General features: G+C 42.1%; 1 protein-coding gene across 1 annotated transcript in view; it reads left to right on the forward strand.

Moving 5' to 3' along the window:
- FBP2 (fructose-bisphosphatase 2) overlaps positions 1-14177 on the forward strand; it is a 196390-nt gene that overhangs the window by 92589 nt on the left and 89624 nt on the right. The gene's annotated exons all lie outside the window — the stretch shown is intronic.

The raw sequence follows: 14177 nt of genomic DNA on the forward strand, positions 1-14177 counted from the left end.
TTTTTGACTAAGAGAAAAACTATTTTTTCTATCTATGTAACCTTCTGTATGGCCTTAAAGTCTTTTGATGACTACCACTCTTGGTTAAATGAACAACTATTATTTTATAGTGATGTGATTCTACTTGAACATATATGTTAAATCTGCAATATTTAACAAACTTTCAAAAAATAATTCTAAATTCAGTCCTTTTAACCTCAAAATTACTTTTTAATAACAGAGCTACTAAAAGTCCAAGAGAAACTTAAGAAGCTACTTGGTATGTTAAAACCCTATGGAAACCATTGTCAAAATATGAAGTGATGGGTGGTGCCTGTGGTTCAAAGGACTAAGGCCCCATATACCGGAGGTGGCAGGTTCAAACCCAGCCCTAGTCAAAAATTGAAAAAAAAAATGAAGTGGTATTTCACTTTTGTTGGGTTGTATCTATATAAATAGATTATGAATATCTATTACAAAACTGTATGACATTCCTAAAATTCTAATGTGACTTGGTATATATTATCAATAATAATTATATATGCTAAATTGTTGTGTGCTGCAGAAATAACCACATCTCCTTTATGTCTTTAACCATGACTATTCTAAGACTTTTATCATCCACAGAGTGTTATTTTACTTTGATTCTTCTCAGACGACAGTTCATAATCAACTGCGGTCAAGATCTGCTTCTGTAAGAAGAAGTCATGGAAAGAACTGAAATAGATTTATGACTTTTTATTTAAAATATCACTGATTCTCTTACTTCATTTTCCAGATCATGACAAGTTTTGAGTATATAGCAAAGTTTACCTGTTATTTCCAGGACAAAAAACTATTGTACCCACTGGGCCCAACCTGTTAGTCATTGCCAAAACCCTGCTACCAAAACTACAAACATCCTCCCTCTAGGCCCAGGGACCATTGCGGAAGAAGGGCGTGCAAGATTGTAAGGGCCAACTTTGAGGGATGGAATTAGTTCAGATCAAGGATGGACACGCAGAAGCCTAAACAAATACTAAATGAGAGACTTTGCCTTACTGGGCCACATGGTCCAAACATTCATCCCAAACATGCAGAATTTCCTGCTACTCATAGTCTTAAATCGTCCTGTATATAATTGTTCTCAGCTATGGGGTTTATGCAAATAGAGGTATAACAAAAAATGTATTGGCCACCACCTTAAAAAAATTGCTAAAGAGACTAAACTATTGTGACCTAACAAAAGTCTCTAAATTCTTTAGCATAAATGGTTAATAATGTTTATGTAACAAATTGCTGTAAGTCTACAACTAAACCCAAGAATACAGTAGCTCAACACTTAACAGATAAATTAATTTTCTAGCCTTGCCTTAAACATTTTGGTATTTATTCTTAGGTTACCTAAAAGGTTTTAAAGAGTTCATGAGTGCCTGTCCACCTCCAGTCTCATATGGCCTGGAACACTTAATTGGCTGTAAGCCCTTTTTTGTTTCTAAGTCCCCTTGGCTACAAGGGTCCCACCGAGGGCCTAGAGGGACCCAGGGCAGGTAGTCACACCACCCTGGCAACGATGGGACAAAGTAAGAGTTTGGTTACTGGCAGATTCTGGCCAAAAGGGAGGAATTGTAAACTAAAATAAAATCTTGAGCTCCCCCCGCCACCAGCTGACTGAATGGACCCCTCTTAGCCAAGGGGACCCCAGAAATACACTAAGCCTGAGTTGTTAGCCATGAGAAGGGAGGTCAGACATGCCTCATCAGGACCCCCTCCCTTCTTGGAGGTATCCTTTATAACTCACTCAGAGGCTGAAGGCTATGCAAAATAAAGCTTAAAGCACAACTACAGGTCCTCAATTTATTTAACTGATCACTTGAGTCTGGTGTATATCTGGTGATTTGTCTCTAATTAACAGGCTTTCTTAGCTTAGCTTAAAACATTCCAAGCCTTTAAACAACACTTCATTTCTTTAAACAATTATAAATCAAAGAATCTTTAAGCCCAGCTATAACCTGTAAGCCCCTCAATCCCATTTTGAGATGTTCCACCTTTTGGAGCAAACCAATGTATCCTGTTTAAGTATTGATTTATGACTACATGTGTAATTCCTGTGTCCATAAAATGTATCAAAGCAAACTGTAACCCAATTATAGTGAGTCTATTTGCTTAAAAGTACTGGGGCATGGCTCTGGGCCATGGTCCTCAAACTTGGCTCAGAATAAACCTCTTTAAATTATTTTACAGAGTTTGGGTTATTTTCCATTGACAAAGTGCTCCTCCTTTTCTAAGAATTTTTTCAGCCCAAAGATTTCTCCTTCCTGTGGGCTCTCACTTGCTCTGTCAGTGTTTCTCATTAAGTGGCTAATCACTTTCTGAGCCTCCCACCAGCCCACAACTAACTAACTTGGAAGCTCCTGGCCTGGCACATAGTTGCCACTAAATAAATATCAACTGGGTAATAATTGACATAACTGCCATTTATTACGGAATCTACAAGTTGGGATAATCATGATGAAAACAGTAGCATTCATCTTCTATTAGTCAACCATCAGAGTACCTACAATGTCCCAGATAAGCCAGGAGAAATTTTGAATTTTGAAATGGGCAAATAGTTTGGTTGCTAAATGTTCTCTTTAGCACACCTTTCTGTGGTTTCCTCTGCTTTTTATTGACTTTGAGCTACTTTGCAATGTCGTAAATTGGAAAAAACAGATAACAATGTAAATGATGCTTATCCATAGAAATGCAAAGGAATTAGGTCCTGTGAAATGCAATAGATTATTATCCTGAGGGCAGACCATTTTTATATTTATTTGAAAATTCATTTCATCATACTTATTGCCCATATAGTTCCAATTTTTTCAATTCTCCTTTAAACTTGTAACATCTTTCTAGTTCCTTTGTTAATTAATGAATTAAATAAAGCCTATGATATGTATTCATTTTATATTTGTATAAGATTCATGATTTTACCTTTTTAAAAAAGTACCCATTTATAAATATCATAAAGTGCTCAAAATGAAACATGTCTACCCAAGGTTCAAAGTAAACATGAGAATCTCTAAACATAAATCTTAATGCTGTTGCTTAGCTATAAATTCCTAGAGCTGCAGTACACAACTTCTGGGCTGTGAACTGGTACTGGTCCCTAGCCTGTTGGCACTGGGCCACACCGTAGGAGATAAGCAGCAGGCAAAAGAGCAAAGCTTCATCTGTATTGACAGCCGCTCCCTGTCATTTGCATCATTGCCTGAGCTCTGCCTCCTGTCAGATATCTCCCTCCCCCTGGGAATTTCCCATTGGGAAAATTGTTTGGGTTTGTTTTTGTTGTTGTTTGTTTGTTTGTTTGTTTGTTTTAAGATAGAATCTCACTTTGTTGCCCTCGGTAAAGTGCTATGGCATCATAGCTCACAGCAACCTCAGAACCCTGGGCTCAAGTAATCCTCCTGCCTCGGCCTCCCAAGTAACTCGAACTATAGGCACCCGCCACAACGCCCAGCTATGTTTAGAGTCAGGGTCTCGTTCTTGCTTAGGCTAGTCTTGAACTGGTGATCTCAGGGCAGTCCACTCACCTCGGTCTCCCAAAGTGCTAGGATTACAGGCATGAGCCACTGCACCCAGAAGGGAAAATTGTCTTTCATGAAACTGGTTCCTCGTGCCAAAAAGGTTGGAGACCACTGTCCTAGAGTGTCTTCTCACTTCAGAGATTTCTTTTGTTTATTGAGATATTATTCAGATAGGCATAGTGTTCAGCGGTTTTTGTAGTATATTCTCAACATTGTATAATTATCACCACCTCACAACTCCAGAATGTCTTTATCACCCAAAAGGAAAGCTCATACCTATTAGCAGCCCCTCTATACTCTCACCCCCTCCCCTGACAACAGCCTTCTACTTTCTGTCTGTGTATATTGACTGCTTCTGGACATTTCATTGAAATGTAATCATATAATATACGATTCTTTTATATCTGGCTCTATCACTAAGCAGGATGTTTTCCAATTTAATCCATGTTGCAGTCTTTCTCAGTACTCCATTCCTTTTTATAGCCAAATGGTATTCCTCTGAATGGGTAGACGTTTTATTTATTCATCTCTTGGACCTTTGAGTTCCTTTTTTGGCTGTCATGAATAATGCTGTTACGAACATTCGTGCACATGGTTTTCGTTGACATACCTGTTAAACTCTGTAGTGTGTAGGGGGAAGTGAAATTCCCAGTCATGGGGTAACTGTGTTTCACTTTTAAGGAGCTGCCAAAACGTTTTCAGAGTAGCTTCTTTACCAGTGATACAAGAGAACTACAACTTGTTTTCAGAGTAGCTTCTTTACCAGTGATACAAGAGAACTACAACTTCTCCAGATTCTGGCAATGGAGATTTCTTTTTACAAAAAAAAGAAAAAGAAAACATCTGAGAAAGTAAAGTTCTGGAGTAGATGGGGTAGCTCTTGTGTAGTCACCACGTCCCACCTCTCATGGGTCACTGCATGCAGGACACTGGGCTCTGCCAACTCTTTCTCAAGAAGCACCCTTATTCCTTCATGCTACGGCCCACATGTGACAAAAATTCCCAGAAGAATGTCAGAATTTGCTTTGTCTCCCTGATCTCCTGGCCCGACTGGTGGGAGGAGGCTGGGTGATTTCATACTTGCATCACATCTGACTTTCCCAACCAGGTATGGCCCACTGGGAGCTCAGAAATTCAGCAGCCCTCCTGTCTTTCAAGCCGCCACCCTCTGTGACTTGACCTGGTTGGCTACTACTATCCTCCTTTCAAGCATTGAGAGTCCTAGGACTAAATGTCACTTAAGTAAAGTTGCTGGGTAAGCCAGCACCTAGCTTTAACCCAGGCCAGGTACTGAGAAAACATGAGAATAAGGAACTTTCACACCCACCCATGGCCCTTTCCAGTCTAAACAAGTTCCAGCCCCTCCAATACATGAAGTACAGGAATTATAGTAGATCCATGGTTATGAGCTTGAGTTTGAGCTTTGGAATCAAACTGATCCAGATGGAATTTCTGGCTGCAATCACCTGAGTGAACTTCAGCCAATTAATGATGATCTTGGAGTATCAGTTATGTCATCTCGAAAGCGGGGGGCAAGTTTACAGTTTGTCTAAAATGAAATATTACACATGAACCAATGTGAGCATAAGAAGGGCCTTTAGGAGGTGATTAAGTCATGAGCGCCCTCATGGATGGGATTAGAGGACTTTAATACAAAGGGCTTGAGCAAGTGAGGGCACCCCTTTCTTCTCCGCTTGCCCTTCTGCTTTGGGCCATGTAAGGACACAACATTCACCCCTTCTACCTTGGGAGGCCATCCCCAGACACTGAAGGCCAGTGCCTCCATCAGGACCTCTAGAACTGTGAGCAACAAAGTATAAATTTCTATTATTTATAAATTACCCAGTCTGCAGTATGTTGCTATAACAGCACAAATGAACTAAGATGGCCACACACATCCCTAAGTTACTTCATGATTCCCAAACACACCAGCCCCTTAGCAGATGGGTCCAGTGAGCACAGATAGTGACCACTATGTATGTCCCAACTCTGGGTGGTATAATCCTCTAAGCTCTGAGACTATCCCCTCTGCCTCTTGAATCCTGCCCTGTCCCTCCCACTAGATTCCGCTGTTGTTACCCATGGGCTCCTTTCTGCTATTTGGGGCCATGATTTCTCTCTCTGCATGTTTAGGCTCCTCAGCTGACATAAAGAAGGAGAGAAAGTAGTAAATATTTATTGGATATATGGCTTTGTGTATTTGATCTCATTCTGTCTTGAGAGTTATTATAATCCCATTTTATAGGTGAGGAACCCGAGGCTCCATATCGCTTATGTTGCTATTAAGCCAAGACATAGCGTTAGCCCAAGCCAGATCATTTGCCCTAAGTCATTAGGTTTGGTGGAGGATAAACAGGGGGCAAGAAAGTAGCCAAGGGCAGATAATAGGAATTAAGTTGTAGCTAGGAACCAAATTGTGGTTAAGAACTATTCCCTGGTGGGAATACACAATAAGGATCCCCTAGTGATCTTTAATTGACCTGGAGCTTATTACCATCTAATTAACATATCATGGATGGAATTTTGATGAAGGATTCTGGGAGCACAAATGTGTAGTAAGGAAACTGTTATATGAGCTAACCTGGTATGTAACCTGTTATATGGTCTATTATAGAACCCCAACCCCTCAATCACCAGAAAGGTGGGAAACAACAACTAATCCTCCCAGGAGAGAGGTGGGACAAAGTAGTGAGATTATAAAAGACAGGGAGTGCTCAGACTTTGGAATTGCTCTCCACTCAGAGAGAATGACTCATCTCTCTTCCTGAGATGAGATTTAACATTTTGCAATAAATGTTATGTGTGTGTGATTACTTTGTATCTGTGATAACTCCATCATAGCTTACTGTGCTTTCAACTTCTTTAGAAAATAATTTAATTAATGGTCTTTAAAAATTTTCATAGCACACCTAAGATCTTCTCACAGCCCATCAGTGTGCCACAGCGTGCTGGTTGAAAATCACTGTGGTATATATCCAAAGGCAATAAAATCAGTATATCAAGGTGAAATCTGCATTTTTTTTTGAGACAGCGTCTCACTTTGTCGCCCTTAGTAGAGTCCCATGACATCATAGCTCATGGCAACCTCAAACTCTTGGGCTCAAGTGATCCTCTTGCCTCAGCCTCCTGAGTAGCTGGGACTACAGTTGCCTGCCATATCATCCAACTATTCTTTAGAGATGAGGTCTCACTCTTGCTTGGGCTGGTCTGGAACTCATGAGCTCAAGCAATCCACCTCCCTTAGCCACCCAGAGTGCTAGGATTACAGGCATAAGCCACCATGCCCAGCCTGAAATCTGCATTTTTATGTTTATCACAGCACTATTAATGTTAGCCAAGATATGGAATCAACCTAAGCACCCATCAGTGGATGAATGGATAAAGGAAATGTAGTATATATACACAGTGGCATACTATGCAGCCATCAAAACAGAAATGCTGTCATTTGTGACAACATAGATGAGCCCGGAGGACACTGTGCTAAGTGGAATAAGCCAGGCACAGGAGCAGGACAAATACCACATGATATCACTCACATTGGAATCTAACTTAACAAAATTCATCTCTATTTCTTTATTAGGTAGATTTACAGACTCTCTCCAGCAAGAAGAATCCTTCCTTTTCAAAAGAAGGGTTGAGGGAGGAAAGACAAAATCTGTGCTGGCAGTTAGGGACCCCTCTGTGGAGGGCTGGGTGATGAGGAAGGCTGATGGCTTCTGGCCAGATGGCTGAGTACTGAGGGTGTCTGTAGAACCCTTAGGATCACCTGTGCCAGACACTGAACCTCTGAGTCGTTCCATCTGCCAGCCTGGCACCTTCTTTCTGGGTTAGTTGGAAACCTGAAGTTCCTTGTCCTGAAGAACACTGCTACCTGCCTGGGACCAGTTTCCTGCTCATCCTTTCTAGCCCCATCTCCCAGGTATTGGCCCTTCTTGGTGCTCTCCTGGGCATGATGCACAATACTCTGGGTGGCACCCTACCTGGTGCACACTGCCCTTCTGAATCAACTTCACCAGTCCTGCTCGATTAGTTGTCCATGTATTTTAACATCTTCCTGGAATTAGACTAGTATTTCTGCATCCTTGGATATAATTTGCAATGTGTTCATAGTCGCTGCTATTTGTGCCACTATAATTGTCCCTGCAAACCTTTATACCCCACTTACTTCCTATGGCACCTAGTACCTCATGGCAGGGTTCTAGTCCACAGTTGGAAGCCAATGCCCATATTGCTCTGCTCCAAACAATCAGTTTTGCATTAGAGTCCCAAAATTATGTTGTTAAGAAAACTTATATTCTCAAAAATATGAACTCCTGACTATGGGTTTCAAGCCCTTTGAGTACCTCTTGGTTTTCACTTGTACCAACATGTTAATCGGCTATTGCATTTTCAGTGGCACGTAACCATAAGCATTCATTCCACACCTGTCAGCTGGCCAGGGCTTGCTGATCTAGGCTGGGCTTGGCTACAAGTTGTAGACAGTGCCCTGGTCTTCTCCACATGTCTCTCATCCTCCTTACACTACTGGCTGTCCAACACATGCCATTTTTATGATGAAATGCAAGAGTGTAAGAGGACAAGCCCAGCTTCATAAGTGAATTTTAAACCTTTGGTCACAGCATGTTGGTTAAAGACAATTGTTCAAAGCAAGTCACATGACAAAGATCTAATCAAGTGGCAAGAAAATACACGACTCCCATAGAAAGGGGTAGGGAGAATAAATATTCTCTAGGCAATAAACTCATCTACTCCTCTCCCGTGTTCTGACCACACTCTAGCCACTCTGGATCTTTCTCTGTTCTTTGAATCTGCTAAACCCATTCCTGCCCCAGGGTCTCTGCACTTATTTTCCCCTCTGCCTTTCCAAACACTGACTCCTTTTCATCTTATTGTAAGTGCTTCTTGTTCAGGGAGATCTTTCCCTGACCAGCCTCCTTTACCCTCAGCACTTTTTTATATTTTGCCTTAGCACTTATTGCTATGTGAAATTACCTTAATTCCCATCTCCCCTTACCCCATGAGCAAGAACGTAAGCTCCATGAACACAGTCTTGTTCACACTGCATCTCCAGTGCTAGAGCAGCATCTGGTCCTTAGGAAGCTATCTATAAACGTTTGCTGAGTAAAGAAATGGCTTATAAAAAAAATACAATGTTTGGTGGTGCCTGTAGCTCAAGTGGCTAAGGCACCAGCCATATACATCAGAGCTGGAGGGTTCAAATCTGGCCCAGGTCTGCCAAACAATGACAACTATGACCAAAAAAATAGCCAGGTGTTGTGGCAGGCGCCTGTAGTTTCAGCTACTTGGGAGGCTGAGGCAAGAGAATCATTTAAGCCCAGGAGTTGGAGGTTGCTGTGAGCTGTGCTGCCACAGCACTCTAACCAGAGTAATAGCTTAAGGCTCTGTCTCAAAACAAAAACAAAACAATGTTTGATCAAAACTGAACAAACCTAATGCTTCTTCACGTGTTCTTTACTTCACACTCTCAGAAGCCTCTATCTTTGACACCCTTTTGGAGTTTGACTTTGTTGACCTCCTCTGTTTCTCCTCTGTTTGCAGATCCTTCTCTTTTTTTGGACAATTCTGCTTGCAGCCAGAGCTAAGTAGAAGCCCATGCTAACAGTTGACCAGTAGCAACTCAAACCAAAGAACTCTAGGCCTTATAATACCTGAACTGCAGCTAAGCCAGTGGTACTGGTTTGCAATCAAAATAGCTTTATAATATAGACGTTATACGATGTCCACAAGTGAACAAGAAAGCACCACCTCTGTGCAAGTACAGCCATAGGATGGCAAACTGACAACACCTTTGTGCTAAGAAAAAAGTGTCCCTTCCTCTGGGCAGTGCTGCCCTGGGCCAGGACACTCAGCTTGGCACGTGGGGCATGACTTAACACTTAGGGCCTCTTCCACCCCCTCCACTGCTGGGTGCCTTTAGCTGCATCCAGAATCAGTAACTGTATTTAGCTGCCTAATTAATGGATTGCATTAGATCCAAATCAGATCTCCCATGCTATGGGAGAACTGCCTGAATCTGGGTTCTTAACTATATGTTAAATGCCATGTTAAGCTGCCTAGACCCTGGAATTTTAGAGTGTATTGAAGATAATGTATAAGAAAAAACTTACAGGTGGCACATGTGGCTCAGTGAGTAGGGCACCAGCCCTGGCTCTGGCCAAACTGCAACAAAAAAATAGCCAGGTGTCATGGTGGGCACCTGTAGTCCCAGCTACTTGGGAGGCTGAGGCAAGAGAATCGCCTAAGCCCAAGAGCTAGAGGTTGCTGTGAGCTGCGATGTCACAGCACTCTACCAAGGGTGACAAAGTAAGACTTTGTCTCTAAAAAAAAAGAAGAAAAGAAAATACTTACAATTAATTAATTATAGTGCTAACAATGCTATAGGGCCTATTCTTCCAGCCAGAATTGTGCCAGAAGTCCTAGACTTAGCACCATTGCCTCTGACTGCTGGCCTCCCGGGATGCCCATCTTGGAGATTGAACACCATTCCACTTGCCAGCCGAGCTCATCTTGGACACTGCACATGAGATTTCCAAGCATTCAGACCTATCTCTGCAGACAGCTGGCAGCTCCCAGCCAACCACTTGTTCTCATTTCCTCCAGCCTGCCCTGCATGGAAAACCCAACCTGAGTAACAGTGCGTTTGCTTATGTGAGAAAAGGCAGCCACACTGTGAGGAGGAGTTGGCCATTTCTTTCCTTTTCAAGTGTTATGGCTAAGATCATGCCCAGGGTCTGCAATCTCATGCTGGGCCTGGAGCATCTGTGAGTTACTGCTGTGATGCAGGTCTTAAGACAGTAGTCTGAGGAGCCCTTCCTTTGTGTCCCCAGGGTCACTGTGCAGACTCCCCTGCTAGCACTTCCTTGATCTCATTCAGCCTTCACACTATTTGGTAGAGAGACAGAGGCCCAGACTTCTCTCTGTTCTCTCATCCTGGGACGAGGAGACAGAGGGGTCCCTTCTGCAAAATCTCATCACCTCTCTTTTGTCCACTCAATCCTGGGAAGGGTAGAAAACACTCCTGAAGTTTCTATCTGGCTAACCCAGAAATCTCATTTTGCTTTTCAGTCTTCCAATTGTGTAAGCCATTCTTTGTATTAAATCCACTATCTTTGAAATACCTAGCATGCTTTCGGTTTTTTGAATTGGACCCTGATTGATACAAAAGTCAAAATAAATGTGTTTCGATCTCAAATGAACTTGACCTCTCTGTGTGAAACAGTTGTCATGTAAAAATGTTTTGGAGGTTAAGTGGATTCTTGTGGATTCTTGTAGCTCAGCTGATATTTTGCAATTTGACCTTAGGCCAACCACTGCCTTTCTGTGGGTCTCATTTACTTACCTGAAAAATGGAGTTGAATTCTATCCCCTCTAGAGCTCCTTCCACCTTATGTTCTATGATTCTGTGGTTTTATTAGTTTGATCTCATCCTAAATCTCTTGTGGACAGTCCACTGCATCTTTGAGTTTTCTCTTTGGTGGATTCCTACCTTTTAATCACATTAGACATTTCTTCTCCCTTACAGAAATTACTTTCCTTTCCCAGAGCAACCTTCCTGTAGCTTAATTCTAGGTAAGTCATTTCTTGGCTAGACTGGTTTTCCCAAGGAGAACTTACCAACCTGGACAAAATTACCCACCCCCCTAAAGCAGCTTAAGGATGGCCTTGCCTCATGTTCTGGCTCAATGAACTCCTCAACTGTCCTCCATCGCTTGGAGTTTTGTGCTAAACCACTTTCTCTGTTAGCGCAAAGCTGCACATTTTAGTTATTGAGGTGGGGAAGTCAATATTCTGTCTACACACTCTTCCTGACATGAAGCAATAATAACAATAATAAAAAGGATAGACTAAATGTGTAACAGATGCCCAAGTGCAACTTGAGGTGAATGATTGTGAATAAGGAACTGTCATCACCCACCTCACAGACATCCAGCTGGTATCCGAGACATACTTTATATGGAAATGTGGAACACATCCCCCACCAACCTTGAGCATTGAAATAAAAGAAATATTATAACTTAATGTTGGTGAAACCAACTTAGCCTTCCGATCCCAACACTCACACACCCATTTTAAGCACATATTCTTGCTAGAACTTGGTGCTCATCTATGCCAAATTGGTACAATTCTTACATTTTGGGAACAATTCTAGGATTTGGGGCTGGAAAGGCCAAAGCAGTTTGTTCTGGGGTCCTCACCAGTGAGCCATGTCCTGTAGTGAATTGACTGGGGCCTTCCACTGAAGCCACAGCAACTTCAATTCAGAGACTGAAATTATTGCCAAGAGGATAAAAAAGAAAAGGAGCACAACACAGCCTTGCATAATGTGGGTGATGTTTTCTATTTCCAGGCATCCTGTATTCACTCTTTCCACTGATTACTGACTCTGATTCCCAGGAAATAACCATGGGAAAATGAGGAGATTTTTTTGTTGTTCTTGTCCAATTTAGGTTTTTCAGATTGTATCTTTGTGAGCTCTGTGCATCATCCTGAGAAGAGATGGATGAGGAACTGTGTGTACCCACCCCCTGAGCTGCCTTAGCTTCCTCGTCTCCCAAACTGAGCACCAACACCACCACTGTCTTTTGGGGGAATCTTCAAGAGCCCCTCGACTTCTTTAACAACCTGTCAAGGACTGAGAAGACTGTTGAAAGGAGGAGATATTTGAGTTTAGGTGTCCAATACTAAGAGAACGTTCCCTCTTTAGAGCCACGATAAGGACCATGGCTCAGGTGAACATGTCTGCTGTCATTTTGGAGACAGACATACTAATTCTTTGGATTTTCATCCTCATCTTACAATTCATTTCATTTCAAACCTTTCAGTGACAGGCCTCCATTCCCCAATCTACCCAAGTCCGCCCACAAGACATTCAATTGGGAAACAGCTAAGAGTTCGTTGTTATCCAGTACCGTGAAAGGCACTAATGGCATCAGCAGCCCTTGTATAAATGAATGGACATTTGACGAATTGTCTCGTGGCCCATCAGGTGGGTCATAGAATTCCTCAGGAAGAAAGTGACACAGTGGCATTGTGCATTGGTTCCCAAGGGGCAAAAGTTGAGTTTTCTCCTAGACAAACTGGTTCTAGACACTATAGCTTTAACACACACGCTCTTTTTCATAATAAGTCCATGAAATAACTAAGTACCTACAACTCACACACCCATACGCACAAGAAAATAAGCTCTGAGTTGGAATTGCAAAGAATTCTTTATATAAATTTTATATAGAGAATGAATGAAAGAATTAATAGCTGATTTCTTTTCTCCAACTTCATTGACGCCTAACCCAAAGACTTCTCAGGAGCATATCTACAGTGATTCCATTATAAAAATTTCCAGCCAAAGATTTGAACTAGAGACCAAGAACTTGTACGTGACTATTGAAATTATTCAACTTATTTATTGATAAATGAGGACTATAATGATGAGGCGCAGCTGCACTGGAGGAGAGGAGCGTCTCCTGTATCCCTCGAGAGGCTGCTTGATGAGTCAAACATTCCCTGAAGTTGATGGGCTCCTTACACAGAGGTGGTCTATCCACCCAGGCCCCTCTCCTGTCACCACACACATGCAAAGTGGGAAGGAACAGGGAAATTCAGATCTGCGCCTGAAAATCTCAAAACCTCTTCTATGTTGTTGTTGTCAATGGCTTTATTCTCCATCAGTATCTGTTTTTAGGACCAAATTAACTTCGAGCTGGGTAAAGCCTATTGTGTTTTGTGAGTTTGATTGTTGCTCTGAACCCAGATCACCCCTGCAGCATGGGCACTGCATGGAAAATATCAACTATGAATCTGAAATCACTGAGTACAAGATGTACTGCAGAATAACTTCCTTTAGTAAAAGCAAAAGCATGGACAATGCTAGCAAGAAATGTGCAGCACCATTAATGAGGGCAAAGGTGAAGTGACATCGGTGTTTTCTAAACCCTCTTTGGCAGGAATCTAATAGACTTTCTGGAAAAAATTTTGATATTTATTTAAAAGAATCTCTCTCATGATATACATATACAACAATTTATTAATCCATTCATGGATGGATGGGCGCTTGGGCTTCTTCCATGACTTGGCTACTACGAATTGAGCTGCAGTGAATAATCTGGTGCAAATATCTTTTCTGCACAGTGAGTTTTGGTCTTTTGGAATACTATGCAGCCTTACAAAAAGATGGAGCCTTTACCTCTTTTATGTTTACATGGCGGGACCTGGAACATATTCTCCTGAGTGAAGTATCTCAAGAATGGAGGAAAAAGTATCCAATGTACTCAGTACTTCTATGGAACCTACTTATATTTACTCACACTTTGTGAAAGATAGAACACAACTATGGCCCAGGTGAAGAAGAGAAATAGAATGGGAAGGGAGGGTGGGGGAGGTTTGATAGAGGGAGGGTAAAAGGCGGGACCACACCTATGGAGCATATTGCAAGGGTACAAGTCAAATCTGTCAAGTGTAGAACATAAATGTCTTGGCTTGGCGCCTGTGGCTCAAGCGGCCAAGGCGCCAGCCACATACACCTAAGGTGGCGGGTTCAAATCCTCAGCCCGGGCCCGCCAAACAACAATGATGGCTGCCACCAAAAAATGGCCGGGTGTTGTGGTGGGCGCCTGTGGTCCCAGCTACTTGGGAGGC

The sequence above is a fragment of the Otolemur garnettii genome, unplaced genomic scaffold (genome assembly GCF_000181295.1).
Source record: "Otolemur garnettii isolate 467f Iridium unplaced genomic scaffold, OtoGar3 scaffold00006, whole genome shotgun sequence".
NCBI lineage: Eukaryota > Metazoa > Chordata > Mammalia > Primates > Galagidae > Otolemur > Otolemur garnettii.